We start from the raw sequence: 14,489 nt of genomic DNA, 5'->3' as shown, positions 1-14,489 counted from the left end.
TTATAGCTTCAAGGTATTTTGCTATGCATATGGAGGTATTTTCCTGTGAAAAAAGCAAAAGTTGGTTTGATAAAGAAGAAAGACTTTATGCGACAATTTATAGTGGGACGCCCACTCTTATAAAAATTAATCGATGGGTCATATAAAATCAACTTTTGACCCATCTTCCACGTGAGGAAGGGTTCCTCATACAATTTTTTCTTTAGAAAAAAAAAAAAAAAAAAAAAAAAAAGTTAGATTCCGTATGCACTGGGCCCTCCACTTCCCGGTCTTTTCCAATTTACTATAATCCACTTTGTTTTCTTTTCTACGAGGTATTATCTTATTAAGATCACCACACTTATTGGTATAATAGCATTACTGCCTTATTGTATTGAAGAAATTATAGTTACAGTGTGGATGGCCACTTGATTAATAGAGAAATACATATATCATTTCATCTTTATAGTTTTGTCTTGCTAACCATTTCCTTTTTATTTTAGGACAAAGTTCACCAAAGGCTATAACTCCACTAATTATTTATTTTATTAGATGTGAATTTTGAATAATGCGCGGTTGGATTACATTTTCTACTTATATGCTTCATGTTTGCAAAATTTTCGAAAGAATAAAGATCACTAGCTATATTATCAATCAAATGTTTAAATTTCAAGTTTCAGTAATCTAAAATTATACATTAAAAATAAATTTATAAATCGAATAGTAAACAACATCTAATTGGCATAAAATTTAATATACATGTTAAGAACATGAATAACAGGCACTCTAACAGTTGGATTTTCAAAATATATAAACATGTTATTTTTTTCAATCGGAGTTGTAGCCATTATATTAGCTACAAACAAACTTTGTCCTTTATTTTTTTTTTTTAAAGAGTATTATTTAACTAAAATAACCTAGAGAGGGACTGGCATTCACAAGTAATCCATTCAAATAAATATAAGTATAAATTCAATTTTATACTCAATTTTACAATATATTTAAGTTGTCCATAGGGTAGAAACTTGTTCACCATTTTTTACATCAACTTATCACCCTTTTTTTATATTTTGATAAATTGTGATATTTTGAGTGAGTGCAATTGTGAAAGTGGCCCTTGTCTTCCTCTTCCATATGTGTGAGTGTTTTCTTCTTCTTTTATTTTGGAAGTCTGCACAAATGGAGCCCACGTGAAAATAGTTACAAGTGAAAAAACAGCAAATTTAGTTGGGTTTGAAAGTCCAAAAAACAATGACAAATTTGAAATGTCACTAACTTAACTTGTCTGGCACGGTCAGAACAAGAACAAAAAAGCCAGACTTTATGGTGTGAAAATGGCCAACTTGATAGACAAAACAAAGCAAGTGGGAAACTTATTGCTGGTCTTCAACCAAAAAAAAAAAAGTTCATAGCTGGTCACCTTGAAGTTTACTCGTTTTGACAACTTTTTCGGGATGTGGAAAGCAGGGAAACGATTGCATATATCACCAACCATAGCCTTGCTACAGAAACTAAAGTCTCTTATTGTTGCTCCCATTCACATAAGGTCCGTTTGAATACAACTTATTTTTGCTGAAAACTGAAAACACTGTATCAAAATAATTTTTAAATGTGTGAATAGTGTCGTGAAACCCATTTCTAATAAAAAAAGTTGCTGAAAAGTAAAGTTTGTGGGTCTCGTTCACGGGAGAAAAGTAAAAAACTGCAGCTTAAAAAAAAAAAAAAAAAAAAGAAAAAGAAAAAGAGAAAACACGCAAGAAGGAAACGCAACCGTGCTCGATCCAAACACTCACTTAGTCTGCAACACTCTCTTGTACATATCGCTTAACAAGCTAATAAGTTACCAATTAGGTTTCCTTTACTTTCTTTCTTTCTTTTTTTTGTTTTTTTTGTTGGGATTCCAAGTATTTTCCTATTCATATGGTGGTTTGCATCGATAGAACTAACTTGGGGAAAAAGTAGCTAAAGTTGGGTTTGAAAGTCAAAGAAAACGGAAGAAGAAGAAGAAGAAAGTGACAAAAAAAGAAAAAACAGAGTGAAGCACAATTTTTTTTTTTATAGTAATTTTGTAAGATTATATAATCTAACTAATTGTTATTAAAAAAAATTTCAAATACTTATTTATTATGCAACAACTATATTCATTATTATATCAATTAATAAATTTTTTGTAATAAAATTTGTATTACTTTTAATACTTTGAAAAAAATTAAAGATGTTATTATTCAATTAAGTATCCCCAAATTACAAAGTAACAACATTGTTCAATTTTAATAAATTGTAATATTGAGTGCATTTTGTATTAGATTTCGTGTGCAGGTGGCCCTTCCATTATAGTCGTTTTCCTGCATTTTCCTTTTTCCTTTTATTTTATTTTAATTTATTTTGGATAGCTTCCAAGTATTTTCCTAGGCATATGAAGGTTTGCGCAGATGGAGCCCACGTCCACATGAAAAAGAAACAAAAGTTGGTTTGACAGTAAATATTAAATAATGAAGAAAGACTTTATGCATCGACTTATAGTAGGATGCCCTGCCCACTTGTCCACCGACTCTAATCAAAAAAAAAAAAGTTGGTTTGATTATAAAATAAAGAAGAAAGACTTTATGCAACAATTTACGGTGGGATGCCCACCTGCCCACTGACTAAAATAAATTAATTAATGGATGGGTCCTAGAAAATGAACTTTTGACTCATCTTCTCACACTTATTACAACTCACAAACACATACTTCCATATGTGTTCACCAAGACGCTTCATTTGTAACCTCACTGTTATAGTTCATCCATTTCCTTCATGGCTCTTCTTCCATCCGCATCTTCCTCTTCTTCTTCCAAGAGATGGAAATACGATGTATTTCTCAGCTTCAGAGGTGAAGACACCCGTAAAAAATTTATAGATCATCTATATGCTGGTCTAAAACAGAAAGGCATATTCACTTTTAGGGATGATGAAAAACTCAAGCAAGGAACATCTATTGCCTCAGAGCTCTTGAAAGCAATAGAAGAATCGAGGTTTGCTATTGTTATTCTATCAAGAGACTACGCTTCTTCAAAGTGGTGCTTGATTGAACTAACAAAGATCGTTGAGTGCATGGAAAAGACTGGATTGGTAGTTCTACCTATTTTTCACTATGTAGATCCTAGTGATGTGCGACATCATAAGGGGACTTTTGGAGAAGCCTTTGCTAAACATGAAGAGAGTTTCAAAGATAACATAGAAAATGTACAAACATGGAAAGTTGCTCTGACAAAAGTTGCTAATCTTGCTGGATGGGATTTAACGGATAAGTATGAATTTCTTTGGAATAATTTTAAATATTGTCAACTTTTTTTATTTTTGAGAATTTATTTATTACTCCTATTAATTACTATTTTTTACTTGGCCACCTGATAAGAGTGTATTTTTAACAATTGGTAGAATAACCTAGGCTAACCCTATTCTAATTCTAGTCGGACTAAATTCTAGTCATGCAAGTTTAAACTTTACATAGACCTTGCAAAATATTTGGCCCCTAATATCTCTAAAATTGCCCCCATAATACATCTAGTAATGAATTTTGAAATATAATTAGGCACTATTAATGTGGCTAAACGAAGCTAAGATTAAGTTTAAGATGAATGTTTTGCCTTTAAACGTAGTTAGCTCTGTGTCATCAAAATTATAGTTTTGCTATTTTCTTTGCAGGCATGAAACAATAGTTATTCAAAAAATCATTAGAAGGATATTTAGTGAGTTGTATCACAAACTCCCAGGTGTTTCTGAGGACCTTGTTGGAATGGACTCCAGTGTGGAGGAAATGTTAGATTCATACTTAGGTGAAGGATTGGACGGTGTTCGCTTTATTGGGATTTGTGGGATGGGCGGAATAGGCAAAACAACTCTTACACTGGAAATTTATAGAAGAATTTCTGGTAACTTTGAAGCTAGTAGCTTTATTGCTAATGTTAGAGATGCAACTAAAAATCAAGGTCTAGTTTCTTTACAAAAACAACTTCTTTCTAAAATCCTCATGGAAAGTGAAATAAATATATGGAATGTTTATGAGGGAATTGATGTTATAAGGAATACATTATGTAATAAAAATGTCTTTATTGTTCTTGATGATGTAGATGGAGATGAACAACTAAAAGCATTAGCAGGGAGACATGATTGGTTTGGTCCAGGGAGTAGAATTATTCTAACAAGTAGAGATAGTCATTTCTTGCAAAGAAATGGAGTGGATGATGTCTATAAAATTAAAGGGTTGAATGATGATGAAGCTTTGAAGCTTTTTAGTTGGAACGCTTTTAAGAAACCCCATCCTAAAGAAAATTATGTGGATTTGTCTAAGTACTTTGTGAACTATGCTAAAGGCCTTCCTTTAGCTCTCAAAGTTGTAGGTTCTTCGTTGTATGCTAAAGGAAGGAATGAATGGAAAAGTGCCCTAGATAAATTAAAAGAAGAACCTAATAGAACCATTTTGGATATACTTCAAATAAGTTTTGATGGGCTTACAAATTCTGAAAAAGGGTTGTTTCTAGATATTGCATGTTTTTTCAAAGGAGATAAAAAAGATTGCATAAGTGATATACTGGAAAGTTTTGGTTATTATCCAGACTACAATATTGGTGTTCTTAAAGACAAATCTCTCATAACCATTGATGACCAAGGAATTCTATGGATGCATGATTTACTGCAAGATATGGGTCAAGAAATCATTCGTCGCGAATCCCCTAAAGAGCCAGGTAGACGTAGTAGATTGTGGATTTATAAGGATGTCATTCATGTATTGAAGAATAATACTGTAAGTTGACTAGTAAAAACCTGAACTTAAAGATATATATATATGTGTGTGTGTGTGTTACTATAAATTTTCTAAGAATTTTTACCAATAATTCCAAATTCATTATTTTTGCTTATTAGGGAACAGAGGTAGTTGAAGGTATAATGCTAAACCTACCTATTCAAAAAGTGGAACACTTGAGTGCTGAAGCCTTCTCCAAGATGAAAAATTTGAGATTGCTTAAAATTGGTAATGAGAAACCTCCAGAAGACTTCATAAATGGTACTATGCAACTTCCAAAAGACTTTAATAAGGGGAAGGTGCAACTTCCAGAAGGGCTTAGTTATCTTTCTAATGAGTTACGTGTTATTGAATGGCACGGATATCATTTAAAATGCATACCAACCAATTTCCAACCAAACAAACTTGTTGAGTTGAGAATGCATTGTAGTGGCATCAAACAACTATGGAAAGGAAATATGGTAAAATTATTACTTATGCAAATGTGTATTATATTCCTTTTCATTAAGGCTTGACTTTATCTAATTATTTATTGATTTATAACAGATTTTTGATGAGTTAAAGCTTATAGATCTCAGTGACTCTCAAAACTTGATCAATACCTTGGACTTCAGTAGAGTCCCAAATTTGAAGCAGTTGATTCTTCAACGTTGTATAAGACTATCTAAGATTCATGCATCTCTTGGAAATCTCAAATGGCTTATACGATTAGATCTGAATGGTTGCAAGTGCCTTAAAAGCCTTCCAGAGAATTTGGGGAATATCAAAGGTCTTAAGGAGCTAAATGTGAGTGAAACTGCTATAACAGAATTACCTTCTTCGTTGATTTTCTTAAAAAATCTCAAAGTACTATCTCTTCGTGGGTGTGGAGGCTTATCATCTATATCATCAAATAAACTCATCAGTATTCCTTTAATGCGAAAAAGAAGAGAAGACCCCACGGCTATATTAGGGCGTTCTCTTTCTAATTTATGGTCTTTGACCAAATTGAATCTAAGTTATTGCAATCTTCGGGAAATCCCTAATGGTCTTGGTTGTTTGTCCTCTTTAACAGATTTAGATCTTAGGGGAAATAATTTTGTTTGTCTTCCTGAGAGTACCACTCGACTATCTGATATGGAGACTCTTCGTCTGTGTGGTTGCACACATCTTCGATCTTTGCCAGAGCTTCCATTAAATATTGGGGTTATTGATGCAGATGGTTGTACCTCACTAGAAATATTACCATTAAGACCTGAAGATGGTCCTTATCCGAAACTCTGTCTTCTCAATTGTGTTAAATTGATTAACAATGAAGACTACGGTGACATGTTATTAACAACGCTAACACGCCGCATTCAATTTAAGGTCTCTCTCTCTTTTTCTCTCTCTCTCTCTTGCTTGTGAGGTTCTAAATATAATGATTTTGTAATTTTGTATGTTTCAGGGAGATGTACCTATTCGCAATTTTGTAATTCCTGGAAGAGAAATTCCAAAATGGTTTAGGCATCAAAGTGTGGGGACTTCAGTGAATTTGCAAGTGCCTTCAGATAAATTGAAGGGAGTTGTTGTGTGTGCAGTTTTTGTACTCCGCCAACATCATCCACTTCACCAACTTCCTTTAGATGATGAGAATGGTTATATATTAACGCATAGGCTTCAGTGGTGCTTGAAAGCCAACGGAGATGAAAGCAAATCGATATTCGGTGGATTTCTTTTTTCGGAACAATTTGGTAAGATTGAATCGTATAATCTTTACCTGGATTACTATCCCTATAAATCATTCAATCAGAAATTGAAAGAAAATCGGAGGCAAGTAGCTGCTAATGGATTGGGTCAAATTGAGATTGGATTTGAAACCGACGGTCCAGGATTAGAGGTTACAAAATGCGGGGCCCGCTGGGTATACGAGCAAGACAATGAAGATCTGAACCAAACTATGCGTGGGTGCAGCAGCAGCAACAGCTGTAGCATCACTCCTTATGAGGATGATTTGGAAGATTCAGCAAAAAAATACCAAAACTGAGTGAAAGCCATGATGGGTATGATAGGGATGAGAATGGAACCAGCGGAGAAGGTATCTCTAATCTAATTGAAAGATTCATTCCACGTTTGGGAAATTGGATTGGGAATTTAAGCACACAAGGACAATGTAACTCTGATTGAGAGGAAGAGAAATCCCAGTGAAAGTTGTGGCTTTAATGAATCTGTACAGCTGATAATCTTTTTCCTCTTAATTTTTTGTAAGTCACTGATATCTTTCTCCCTTTTACGGATCTTTTTTTTGTAGCTATATATTTCTTTTTTAAATTCATTGGCATATGCTTTCATTTGAGTTCAACCATCTGCATTTTTTTATTTTTTGTTCACTTATGTTGTGGGAAAAAGAAATCACATGGCTGGCCTGAGAAAAGACTGAACTCTTTGGTGAAAAATGGCCCAAATTTACTTCTTTCCATTTGATTTTACAACAATACTGGAATTGGAAAAATGTAGTAAATGCCATAAAGAGAAAACTCACCCCATTTGTTTCATTTTGATTTTTGATTTTTTAATGAATAAGAATAATGTTACGATGCGAATGCTCTTAACTCTTAAGCCATACTAGTGGAAAAAATTTTGTGGACGAGGGTGTTCTTGTATGAGGAAGAGGAAGTGGAGGAACACATGGCTACGGTGAATTGTTGTCAAGCCTACGGTGAATTATTGTCAACAATTCTAAGACATTATATCAGTCAAGTCTCTCTCTCTCTCTCTCTCTCTCTCTCTCTCTCTCTCTCTCTCATTTGAAGTTCTAAACATTATGATTTATTTGTTTATTTAGATATATGATAAGTACGCATAAGGTTTGTTGTTTCGTTAAAGCTAAAGGGCATCAATCTACCGAAGTGATCCTTCCTTTATCGGAGGAATTTGGTAAGATTGAATCGTATCAGCTTTGGCTGGAATACATTCCCTCTAGACACTAGGGAAGTGACTGGGAAGAAAATTTGAATGGAGTGGATGCTAATGGATTCACCCAAATTGAGGTTACATTTGAATCGAAAGGTCCAGGCTTGGTGGTCACGAAATGCGGAGCCCATGTGGTATACGAGCAAGGCATAGAAGATCTCAAACAGACTATGGCTGGGGCTGGGTCTAGCAGTTGCATCATCACTCCTTATTCTGAGGATGAGTCCGATGATGAACCAGAACCACCACATCCAAAGTGGATAGAGCACCCTAATCTAATTGAAAATTGGATTGGGAATTTATGCACATAAGTTAACTCTGATTGTGTGGAAACTTTCGAAATTTGAAAATGGAGTCAATGACTTTTTCAGTTGTATTCTTGATGATTTCTGAGGCTATGCAGAATTTTGTTGATTTTGTTCAGTTTGGCTGATTAGAAAGCTATGGAAATTTCCCTTTTGTGTTGAGTTTGCCCTAAAATTGGGCAAACTCAACACAAAAGGGAAATTTAAATTTAAAACATTTAAATTTGGAACATTTAAATTTAAATTCTGGGTTTCCTTTGAAACATAAAAAAAAAAAATTTCTTATCCTATATTTTTCATAGAAACTGGATGAGTGAAGAAATACTGTGTTTTATGCTTTCTCATGGCTCAAGCATGCCAGTTATGTTTGGCTATGCTAGAATATCTTTCCTTACCATAAAAGCAGGAGAACTAATAGTAGGTTATGTTGTTTTGTATATATGTTTTCTGAACGCACCAGTTGGAGCTATGCCCCAGAAGAACTTGTGTCTTTCTTGCCCCTATGGTGGCTCTGATTCAACAGGTAAAAGCTACCATTTATCATGTTGTTTTGTAATTTGATGTTCAATTTTGGTTATATTTAAGTTTGAGATAATTTTATAGTTTATATGGCTGGTACATTGCACAATTATGAAGTGGTATGCTCCTTGGCTTGGCTAAGGTGGAAGGTGTGCAGGCTGTGAGAGAGGGGTTGGACTTTTGGTTTTTAGTGCTTATGTATTCAATTTCTCATTGTGATTCTAAATTTTAAGAAGGGGCTTTCTGATTCTACGTGCTTCAAGTTCACTTTGGAAGGGAGTTTGGCACTTAATAAATAGAATCATAATCATAATACAAACTCATTACTGCTTGAAATATATTAATAGAATCAAAATAAGGCCAGACTACTAGATGATACATAAGCCCCAATTTCTAGCAAAGAAGATTCAATTGCTAGAAATTGGCCAACCTTGATAGTGCAGAAGCGTGGGCTACTCTTCTAACAACATGGTGATATGTAGTTTTAGCAAACAATAAGCCATTGTGTGGCCTCTTTATCTGATAAATGGTGTCTCATTTGTTTGTTAATGATTGGCATTAGCAAAAGAAAGATATAAAACTATAATTTTGAGCAAGACCTAGTAGAACTAGAAGCTCTAATGAGGAATTTCACCTTGAGAGTCTAAGAAAACCCCTTGATCCATTTTAAAAGATGAGGGAAAACAAGCTCTAGAATAACCTTTCCAGTACTTGCACAGTTTCCTTCATTACTTCTGTGCTCTTCCTTCTGTCATAGATTTGTATAAAAGATATCATTTATTTCTTCTTTTCTTTGTGATTTGGTGAGATCTGAATTTTCCATGGATACATTTAACTCACATTAGCATTCCCTCATTTTTCGTAAAAAAATAATTTTTATGCAATTTGCGTTTGCTCTATTCAATTTTCCTGTCAATTAAATTTTCTGATTGAGTCCTGTCCTACATGATATCTTTCTTATTTTATTATTTTATTTTAGATCCATGAACTTCTTTTAAGGACATCACAATTTGATTTTATATCATGTGGATATTGCTTTGTGCATTATTTTTGTATTCTGCTTGCATTATCCACTTGACCAACTTCCTTGTACTGACGGTTTAGGATATATGAGATATACGCATGAGCTTCAATGTTTCATTAAAGCCAGCAGATATGAATCTGGTGAAGTGGATCTTCTTTATCCAAGGAACTTGGTAAAGATTGAATCATATCATATTTGGCTGGAATGTTATCCCTTAACATTCTTCGGAGAGGACTGGTTTGAATAATTGAATTGAGTCAAAGCTAATGAATTTAGTCAGATTGAGGCTACATTACAAACCTTCGGTCCAGATTTGGAGGTTACAAAATGTGGTGCCCATTTGGTATTTGAGCAAGTCATTGAAGATCTCAAACAAACTAAGGCTGGGTGTAGCTGCTGTGTAATCATTCCAAATGAGGATGATTTTGATGATTCAGGAAAAGGCACCAACATTAAGCAAAGGCATGATGACTAAGATGGGGATGGGGCTGGATCTAGTGCAGAAGGTACCTTTAATGATGTACAACCACACCCAAAGTGGATAGAGTACCATATATAATTGAAAATTGGTTTGGGAATTTATGCACACAACAACAAGGTGACTCTTATTGTGAAGAAGAGGAATCCTAGTGAAAGTGGAAACTTTGATGAATCTGCACAGCTGGTAAACCTTTTTTCTCTGGTTTTTTTAAGGCACCTCTTTCTCCCTCTTACGGATCTTACAGCACTGGCTGGGGGCTTTGGGGGTTTGCAAGTGAATTAGATTTCAGTAAAGGTGATAAAATTATTTGCAAAGTTTTCTTGTTGACTAAAATACAACTAATGCAACTTGGTCGCTTATGTTTAGAGATCTAATTTACCTTTTTTAAAATCATTTAAAATTAGGACAACTACTTAAAACTTAAAGGACCCTTCTTTTTCTCTTTTTTAATTTTGACCCCATACCACACCACCCATTGTTTGGTTGATTAGAAACCTGTGGAAATTATGCTATTAGGTTGTTGGATTTGGTGTTGAGTTTGCCATGGAATTAGACCTGAAACATTTGAGTTAGGTTCCTTCTGAGTTCTGACTTATTCTTCTGGGCCCAATATAAGAAACTTACAAAATGTCTTTATTTTTTTATTTTGATAGATAATCAAAGTAATATTATTAATGAAAAGTTACTTATCAAAAAAAAATATTATTAATGAAAAGTAAAAGGAAAAATACAAGTTGTTCATGATGATGAACACAAGAAAACATAAACAAACAACAAAGAAAAGAAATCAAGAGGTTATTCTAAGAGAAAACATAAACTCAGAAAAAGAAGAACACTCTGTAAAACCCCATCATTGAGACTAATCAAAAAGACTACGCTAGCATAGAACTTTTAACTCTTCCAACATCTTTTTAGTGTCATCAAAGGAGCGACGATTTCGTTCCAACCGTACAATCCACATCAAACAACCTGGAATCAAATTCCAAATATCTAAATATAATTCTCAAGCGAACGATGCCAACAAAATAACAACCTCGCCACAAAGCCTAGCATGACCAATTGAATACCAAAAACCTAAAGCATATAAACCTATAAAGAGGGCACAACAGGACAATGAAGAAGAAATGGTCCACAGATTCCCCATTACAATGGCAAATACAACATCAATTTTTCAAAGAGCGACCCTTAAGCATGAGATTATCCAAAATAAGAATCCGACCATAAGCAGCTGGCCACAAAATGTCATTATTTTCTGTTTTCATTTAAAAAAATTTATGTAAGGATGATATTTTGTCTAGAACTCCTGATGTGTGTGTGTATATGTCTAATAAGTTAGCTCTGTTGATTCATAGAGTAAAGCTATAATATTGATTCCTTTCTTTAGAACTATAATATTGATTTTTTGCAAGTCACCATCTTTCTCCTTCTAAAGGATCTTGATTGTTTGTAGCTGTATATTTATTTTTTCTTTTTATATTCATTGGCATACGCTTGCATTTATTTCTCCTTTTAAGCTGTGACAAGGGCCATTTAAGATCTGTAATTTGTGTTTCTTATTTCTGCTAGTTGCCCCAACTGATTGTGTGCTCGTCAATTTTGTTGGAGAGTAAAATCCGCACTTTGTTGCTCTCTTTTTATGGAATTTGTTTTAATTTTCCATAGGAGAATGCAATAGATGCATGCAATCCCGGTGTTGTTGTACCACTCAACTGGAAAGAAGAAACTTGCAAAAATCTCCAATCATATTGCTCTCGTTGAGTATTATTAATTTCTTTTTGTAAAGTAATTGTAGTTTTTGAATTATCGGCTATCAGTCGAATATCTGTAATCGTGTTATCTCTGATCAGAATCATCTTTATTGAGGATTCAATTGCTAAATTGGCCAAGCTTGACAGTGCAGAAGTGTGGGTTAGTCTTGTAAGTTCTAACATGTTGATATGTAGAGTTTACACAAACAATAAGGCATTGCTTGGCCCCTTTATCTGATAATTGGGATCTCATTCATCAATTGATGATTGATAATAGCCAAAGAAAAATGCAAAACTGAAATTATGAGGCAAGACCTAGTAGAACTAGAAGCTCTGACTAGGAAGTTCACCTTGAGGACAGAAACAACCCCTTGATGCCATTCTTAAAGACAATGGAAAACTAGTTTTAGAATTAACCTCCACTACTTGCACAGCTGCTTTCTTTAGTCTTCTTTTATAGAATAATATAAAAGATCTCATTTATTTCTTCTTTTCTTTGTGATCTGGTAAGATATAAATTTTCCATGGATAACTTTGACTTGCATTTCTTTTAATATTTATGTTATTTATTTATTTCCTCTGTTTTTTTTCCTGTCAATCAATTTTTCCAAAGTTGAATATTGTCCTACATGACCTGTCAACTTATTGTTTGATATCCTATGGCTATCAGTTTATTTAGCAGTTCTGTCTGAATCAATATGTATTTAAATGCTAGATCAATCTATAAACATGATGTTTATCATTAGATGAAATCCATTCCTAGGAACACCTTTTTGTTTGTTAATTTTGTTATTTGTTTCTGCTAGTATCTCCACTCTCCAAAGAGGGCTGATGGTGTAGAAGTGATTGCTGTCACTGCAGGGAAAGTCATTGGATCTATAAGGGGTCTCAATTGTAAGCGACTGGTCAGGATAGGTGGTGCAGAAGCACGGACTCCGTCTTGTATACAAAGAAGATACACAACAGATTTGGTAAATTCAATCTGCTGTAAGGCTTCACTTTATGATAATTGGGACATCATTCGTGAAGATGTACTGGAATAATATTTTAGACCATTAAAATCATTCTCAAATCAACCATTCTCCATATGTAAATGTTCTCCCTCAAGGTGAATTCTCAGCCATCAAAGTACCGCCCCTTCTCTGTCTATCCAGCTACTTACATATTTCAGTGAATGGAAAGGACTAGCTCTATGTGCTATATATTCATTTCATGAGCATCTGATCATAAGTGAATCTTGATTAAGACTTACCCACCACATTAGTGGTCATTTGGATAGTAAGAAAGGTAGCCTAGAAGCTTCTCTAGTCTATTGCATCACTAAAGGGAACTTTACGTGGTTAGATATGGAGGGATATATTTGGCTTTTACAACATACCTTGTGGATCATTCTCAGATTTTTTATGTTTCAGTGCAGTCACATTGAGGTTCAGCTGTAAGCGACTTCCCAGGTTTGATGGCGCAGAAGTGTGGGTAAGGTTTATTATACCCTCAAGAGGAGGAAGAGTTTGGGTAAACAATCATTAAATGCTCTAAAGAGACTTATCGCAATGTGGATCTCATCCATCAATCAGTAGCAAGTGATATTCCAAATGATAATCAAGAGTGAATCTTGTTGCTCTTATGAGGACCTATATTCTGGAAGGTTGAGAAGACCCATTTATCTAGAGCAGATCAGTAGAAATGGCATTTCTTTTGATTTTTGAGGTCCAACACCCTGATATTCAACTCCACCAAAATGATTTACTGGTAATAAATGTGTGTATTTCCTTTGAAAGTACCATGTATCTCTCTCTCTCTCTCTCTCTCATTGGACATCATGCTTCTGTTCAACAGGACTATGATTGAAGCTTTGTATATAAATCTTGTCAAATTCTAGAGTGGTTCAACCAATGTAGTGATGAGCTACCACAAGCTTTTGCCTCACTTGCAGCATCATTTACTACTCTGTCCATACATGGTGTAAACAATATCATCAGCATGCCATTAATCCAGCTACAAAATATTTTTTCCACCCCCCACAGATCTGATAAACTGTCTTGTTCACTCTCTAAGCTTGAGGATTTTCCTCCAGCCCCAATTGAATTTTTGATAAATTCTAATTATCCAAAAGGATCTATCTCTTAGCAGCTTTTCTTTTATTTAAGCCAACAAAATTGAGCCAGCTTGAGGAAAAAGATTTCATGTATACCTCATAATTGTTGACTTGTTACGGTCCTCAACTCTTTTGAGTCCCACACATACTGAATTCCAAGCTACTTAGTACATGAGTTATCACTTCCAATGCAAAGGGATTTTCTAAATTGCGGCTCAATTGGCTTAATGACTTTCTTAGGTAGTATGAAGATTTAGATCAGTACACCTGTATGCTATAAAGTACTAAGGATAGCAAATGTAGCCTCCCAGCAAAAGGACAGTTTCTTAGTTCCCCAGGGATTGATTAATGCATCTCGTACCTTGTTTCATTATTTTGATTATATATATATATGTTATTTTATTTAACAAAATGTAGTGGTTCTGGGTTCGTCAATATGCATTTGAGTTTGGATGTAAGTCCATTTTCAGACTCATTTTTGTCCATTAACTTGTGTTGTTTCTTTTTGATGGTTTTCCAAGAGGGAGGGACTGAAGATGTAACCTTCGTATACTTCTAATCAATATATATATATATATATATATATATATATATATATATATATATATATATATATATATA

At 34.1% G+C, this 14,489-nt stretch overlaps 1 pseudogene; it reads left to right on the top strand.

Moving 5' to 3' along the window:
- Nucleotides 1–2,775: 2,775 nt before the first annotated feature.
- Nucleotides 2,776–14,050, top strand: LOC142620828 (TMV resistance protein N-like; annotated as a pseudogene).
- Nucleotides 14,051–14,489: the final 439 nt, after the last annotated feature.

The sequence above is a fragment of the Castanea sativa genome, chromosome 12 (genome assembly GCF_040712315.1).
Source record: "Castanea sativa cultivar Marrone di Chiusa Pesio chromosome 12, ASM4071231v1".
NCBI lineage: Eukaryota > Viridiplantae > Streptophyta > Magnoliopsida > Fagales > Fagaceae > Castanea > Castanea sativa.
The sequence above is the reverse complement of the archived record's forward strand: the minus strand, read 5'-3'. Positions and strand labels throughout refer to the sequence as shown.